The sequence below is a fragment of the Triticum dicoccoides genome, chromosome 7A, assembly GCF_002162155.2.
Source record: "Triticum dicoccoides isolate Atlit2015 ecotype Zavitan chromosome 7A, WEW_v2.0, whole genome shotgun sequence".
NCBI lineage: Eukaryota > Viridiplantae > Streptophyta > Magnoliopsida > Poales > Poaceae > Triticum > Triticum dicoccoides.
In genome coordinates this window covers 572,345,828-572,351,827 of record NC_041392.1, presented here as the reverse complement: position 1 = coordinate 572,351,827, position 6,000 = coordinate 572,345,828, and positions in this window count along the sequence as shown.

Here is a 6,000-nt window from a genome sequence, read left to right as displayed (position 1 = left end):
ATTCGGACTAGGGGGGAGGGGGCGTGCGGCCTGCCCTGGCCGGCCCTCCTCTTCTCCCTTATGGCCCATGTAGGCCCAATAACCCCCGGGGGGTTCCGGTAACTCCCCGGTACTCCGGTAAAATCCCGATTTCACCCGGAACGTTTTCGATATCCAAATATAGGCTTCCAATATATCAATCTTTATGTCTCAACCATTTCGAGACTCCTCGTCATGTCCGTGATCACATCTGGGACACCGAACAACCTTCGGTACATCAAAACACAAAAATCCTAATTACGATCGTCACCAAACTTTAAGCGTGCGGACCTTACGGGTTCGAGAACTATGTAGACATGACCGAGACACGTCTCCGGTCAATAACCAATAGTGGAACCTGGATGCTCATATTGGCTCCTACATATTCTACGAAGATCTTTATCGGTTAGACTGCATAACAACATATGTTGTTCCCTTTGTCATCGGTATGTTACTTGCCCGAGATTCGATCGTCGGTATCTCAATACCTAGTTAAATCTCGTTACCGGCAAGTCTCTTTACTCGTTCCGTAATACATCATCCCGCAAGTAACTTATTAGTTGCAATGCTTGCAAGGCTTATGTGATGTGCATTGCCGAGAGGGCTCAGAGATACCTCTCCGACAATCGGAGTGACAAATACTAATCTCGAAATATGCCAACCCAACAAGTACCTTCGGAGACACCTGTAGAGCACCTTTATAATCACCCAGTTACGTTGTGACATTTGGTAGCACACAAAGTGTTCCTCCGGTAAACGGGAGTTGCATAATCTCATAGTCATAGGAACATGTATAAGTTATGAAGAAAGCAATAGCAACAAACTAAATGATCAAGTGCTAAGCTAACGGAATGGGTCAAGTCAATCACATCATTCTCCTAATGATGTGATCCCATTAATCAAATGACAACTCATGTCCATGATTAGGAAACATAACCATCTTTGATCAACGAGCTAGTCAAGTAGAGGCATACTAGTGACATTCTGTTTGTCTATGTATTCACACATGTATTATGTTTCCGGTTAATACAATTCTAGCATGAATAATAAACATTTATCATGATATAAGGAAATAAATAATAACTTTATTATTGCCTCTAGGGCATATTTCCTTCAGTAAGTCCATCAAGAGTTCACGAAACCACTCTGCTTCAACAGTGGCAGTGTCTAATGCTGTGAGTTCTGGTTCCATAGTTGACCTCGTTAAGATGGTGAGCTTGCAAGACGTCCATGTAACAGCGCCACCATCATGTGTGAAAACATAACCACTTGTGGCCTTAATCTCATCAGCATCAGATATCCAGTTTGAGTCACTACTAGTAAGTGTGCACGTGCAACGCACGTCTATTTGAACTAATAAGTGTGCACGTGCAACACACGTCTATTTGGATTAACACACTATACTAAACTTAATACAAGACAATTTATTCATAAATTTGAATTTTCCCTATAAAATACACAATCTCTTATTCCCTACTCGTACAAACAATTTGAAATATCGTTTCTCCTTAATCAACATGTCTCCTGTATTAAAAGACCACCCAGTGTTCCCAATGTATAAAACTCAAAATTATTTAAAAGATTCATCATGATTCTCCATATGCACACATTTATGCAAGTATAATCACACATGAAAATGTCACTTAGGACAAGCTAAGGAACCGTTTCAGTGCCAACAAACTCCAGTCAAGAATTATTATTACAAGACAAAATCATTAATATGACAACTTGGAACAGTTACTTCAGTACTACACATTTTCTTTAAGGGCTCAACATTCTAAAATTTTGACAATATAACAAATATCCTCTCAGTTTGTAGTAATAATGATACGAAGATAAATAATTTGGAAATGGTCTTCAACATGCATAGGCTACCACTTGTAAGAATAACAGTGGCAAAAAAAGGCCAACAAATGCCGGTTTAGAAAGAAAAAAACTGCAGACATGCTTCCAATTTTAGCAACTCTAGTGGATAAAACATACCTTACCTCTCAAATCAGGAAATAATCAAATGAAAAAATGTACTTCTTATAAGTAGTAGAGATGAAGTCATAAGGATCATTGATTCAAGATATTCGGAGAAACATGGTTGGTCTCTCTGTATGATGCGAACTCGTCAACTCTACCAAAGTGGTCGTGCGTAGTATGCAATGTAGAGTGCAATAATGAAATAAAATAAATGATATGAGAATTTACCATGACCACAAAATATCCTACATTCGTCATCATCATAATCAACATGCATTTTTTGCTTCTCTTGTATGTGGTCCAAGTTTTCTATCGGGAAAACATGTTAACTCAACTATAGATAAGGACGGTATGAAAATGCTCATGTAAAATTACAATTGCCATGTATCTGCTGGACAAGCAAATACACTTATGCAAACTTCAGGTTTTTTTAGTAAAACTTATGCGAACTTTTTTTTCACTAAAACTTATGCAAACTTCTGGGTTTTTTTCATGTAATTTCATGACTGCAAGTAAGGTCTTGGTTCAGCGAATTTGTCTGTGAGTTCACTATGTAGTCGTGAGTTGGCCATGTAATAACCGATAGTCAGTACTTATAAAAACAGGGATGTCTGTTGCAAGTACGCGAAAATCAGTGAAAAAATAAATAAAGAAAGAAGGCATTGGTTGCCTGAAACCCAACTGTGTGTGCTCCAGCGCACCTCTGTTTCTCATTGCCTCATCTCTAATTCGTGTACTTCTAGATGTGTCATCACTGGCGAGGTAGCGATGACAGTAAAAACACAACACTCGGTGCTTATCTGATTAGCGCGTGCGTGCGGCGCATTCGTGTGAAGGCGAGCATCTCCGTCGTTCAGGCCTGCGAGCGGCCGCGGCGACCGTGTCCTCTCACCAGCTGGGCGGCGTTGTCGATGCAGGTGAATCAGTCGTCCAGCAAGGCAGCGCCCTCCATGCACCGGGGCTCCCCCCACTCAAACTTTTTGGCCCGCTTATACTGATCCAGGATACTCAGCGTTGCCCCCACTTGAAGGGCGTCGGCGGTGGGTGGTTGTCAGCATGGGTATTGTGGACGGAGCTGAAGTCGACACGGATGCCGATGGTTCCTGGAGAACATGCAGGACGTGAACGAAGTCGTTGCAGTCAGTAGAAAAGTGACCTGGCCTCCAGGCAGAAGACGAAAGCGGCGACGACACGTGTGTGTGTTCGGTGGAAGCCGCGGCTCCTCCTCGCGTGTCTCCCACTGTGGCTCGTGTGGGTGGTGGGCTGGTGACGGCAGGCGACTCGCGATTGCGATTCCCGAGACGATAGGACGCCCTCGCGATTAGTTTCCTAATAATTAGATGTATTCATGATTAGTTATCTAATAAGAATTGTCCGTAATTAGTTTTCTAATAATTAGATGCATCCATGATTAATTTCCTAATAGGATGCGCGCGTGGTTATTTTCCTAATAATAGGATGCGCCCGTGATTAGTTTCCTAATAATAAGATGCGTTTGTGATTAGTTTCTTAATAATTAGATGCACCCGTGATTAGTTTCTTAATAGGAGTGTCCGTGATTATAGTTTTCTAATTGAGCGGACGTGGGCTTTCATATTTTCCTCCACGGTGGAGTACGATCAGTCAATGTAAATTGCTAAGTGCACACAGAGAAGATAATATTTAGTGGGACTAATCATGCGGTGGTAATGTATTCGTGTATGTTTTGTGAGGTGCACTTAGAGAAGATAATATTTGCTCTTTTATAAGTAGTATAGATATAGATTATTTTTCTAATAATAGGATGCGTCCGTGATTAGTTTCCTAATAATAAGATGCGTTTGATAAGATGCGTTTGTGATTAGTTTCCTAATAATTAGATGCGTCCGTGATTAGTTTTTTAATACGAGTGTCCGTGATTATAGTTTCCTAATTGACCGGACGTGGACTTTTATATTTTCCTCCGCGATGAAGTACGGTAAGTCAATGTAAATTGCTAAGTGCACACAGAGAACAAATTAGGTTAAGGCTAGCCGTTAGATTGAGTTTAATGGGACTAATCATGCGGTGGTAATGTATTTGTGTACGTTTTGTGGGGTGCATTTAGAGAAGATAATGTTTGCTCTTTTATAAATAGTATAGATATAGATAACTCTCCAGTATCCTTGGATACCCGGTGTAGTGAATCCCATAGCTTGTGGCGCCTTTCAAATAGCGCATAACTCTCTCAAGCGCATGCCAATGATCATCTCCCGGTTTTGACACAAACCGACTCAGCTTGCTCACAACAAAAGAGATGTCAGGCCTCGTGGCACTTGCCAAATACATAAGCGAGCCAATAATCTGAGAATACTTCAGTTGATCTCTAGCAATCCGTCGGTTCTTTCGAAGCAACACACTAGTATCATATGGAGTTGGAGAAGGCGTGCAGTCGCTATACCTAAAACAACTCAAGACTTTTTCCACATAGTGAGACTGAAGCAGTGTGATCCCACCATTCTCATCTCTCAACAGCTTGATTTTTAAGATAACATCAGCTACTCCTAGATCCTTCATCTCAAAACAGCAAGATAAGAAATCCTTAACCTCCTTGACTAAATCAAGTTTGGTTCCAAATATCAGTATGTTGTCGACATACAGACAAAGAATAACTCCTTCGCCCCCACCATAGCGATAGTACACGCACTTGTCATCATCGTTTACTACAAAGCCGGCAACAGTTAATGTTCTTTCGAACTTCTCATGCCACTCCTTAGGAGCTTGTTTAAGGCCATATAAAGACTTTAATAACTTGCACACCTTTCCTTCCTGACTAGGTACTACAAAACCATCTGGCTGATCCATGTAAATTTCCTCCTTCAACTCTCCATTGAGGAAAGTTGTCTTAACGTTCATTTGATGAACGAGAAGACCATGTGAGGCAGCCAGTGATAGTAGCACCCTAATTGTGGTCAGTCTAGCCACGGGTGAGTAAGTGTCAAAGAAGTCTTCACCTTCTTTCTGGGTATAACCCTTGGCCACAAGCCGTGCCTTGTACTTTTCAATCATACCATCAGGTCTAAGCTTCTTCTTGAACACCCACTTACATCCTACAGGTTTGCACCCATAAGGACGGCCAGTGATCTCCCAGGTACCGTTAGCTAAGATGGAATCCATCTCGCTACGTACATCTTCCTTCCAATAGTCAGCATCAGGAGATGCATAGGCTTATGAAATAGTCCTGAGTGTGTCATCCATGAGGTACACAATGAAATCATCACCAAAGGACTTTGCAGCCCTCTGTCTCTTACTCCTCACAGGAGTTCCATTGTCACCCTCAATGGGATTCTCAACGTGTTCCATCGCAATGGTGGGTTCAGGAATTACAGTGAATTCCTCACTAGATGGAGTAGGTATCTCCTGATTTGATGAACTCGACATATCCGTCATAGAAAATATGTCCTCAAAGAAAGTTGCATCATTCGACTCCATAATCGTACCAACATGCATGTCGGATAACTCAGATTTTATTATCAAAAATCTACAGCCGATGCCATGAAAAGCATAGCCCAGAAGAACACAATCCACAGTTTTTGGTCCAAGCTTGCGCTTCTTGGGAATTGGTATATTGACTTTCGCCAAACAACCCTAAGTACGTAGGTAAGAGAGTTTTGATCTTTTCCTTTCTCATTCCTCAAACGGAGTCATGGTCTTATGCTTTGTGGGAACTCGGTTTAGGACATGACACGCAGTCATTAGCGCCTCCCCCCACCATTCCTTGGAAAGACCCGATGTGTCTAACATGGTGTTAACCATATCAGTTAGAGTTCGGTTCTTTCTTTCGGCTATCCCATTTGACTGAGGTGAGTAGGGAGGCGTCCTCTCATGGATTATACCATGTTCCGCACAAAACAGATCAAATTCATTGGAAAAATACTCTCCACCATGATCGGACCTAAGCCGTTTAATTTTTCGATCAAGTTGGTTCTCTGCCTCAGCTTTATAATTTTTGAAGAAATTTAAAGCCTCATCTTTTGATTTTAGGAGATACACATA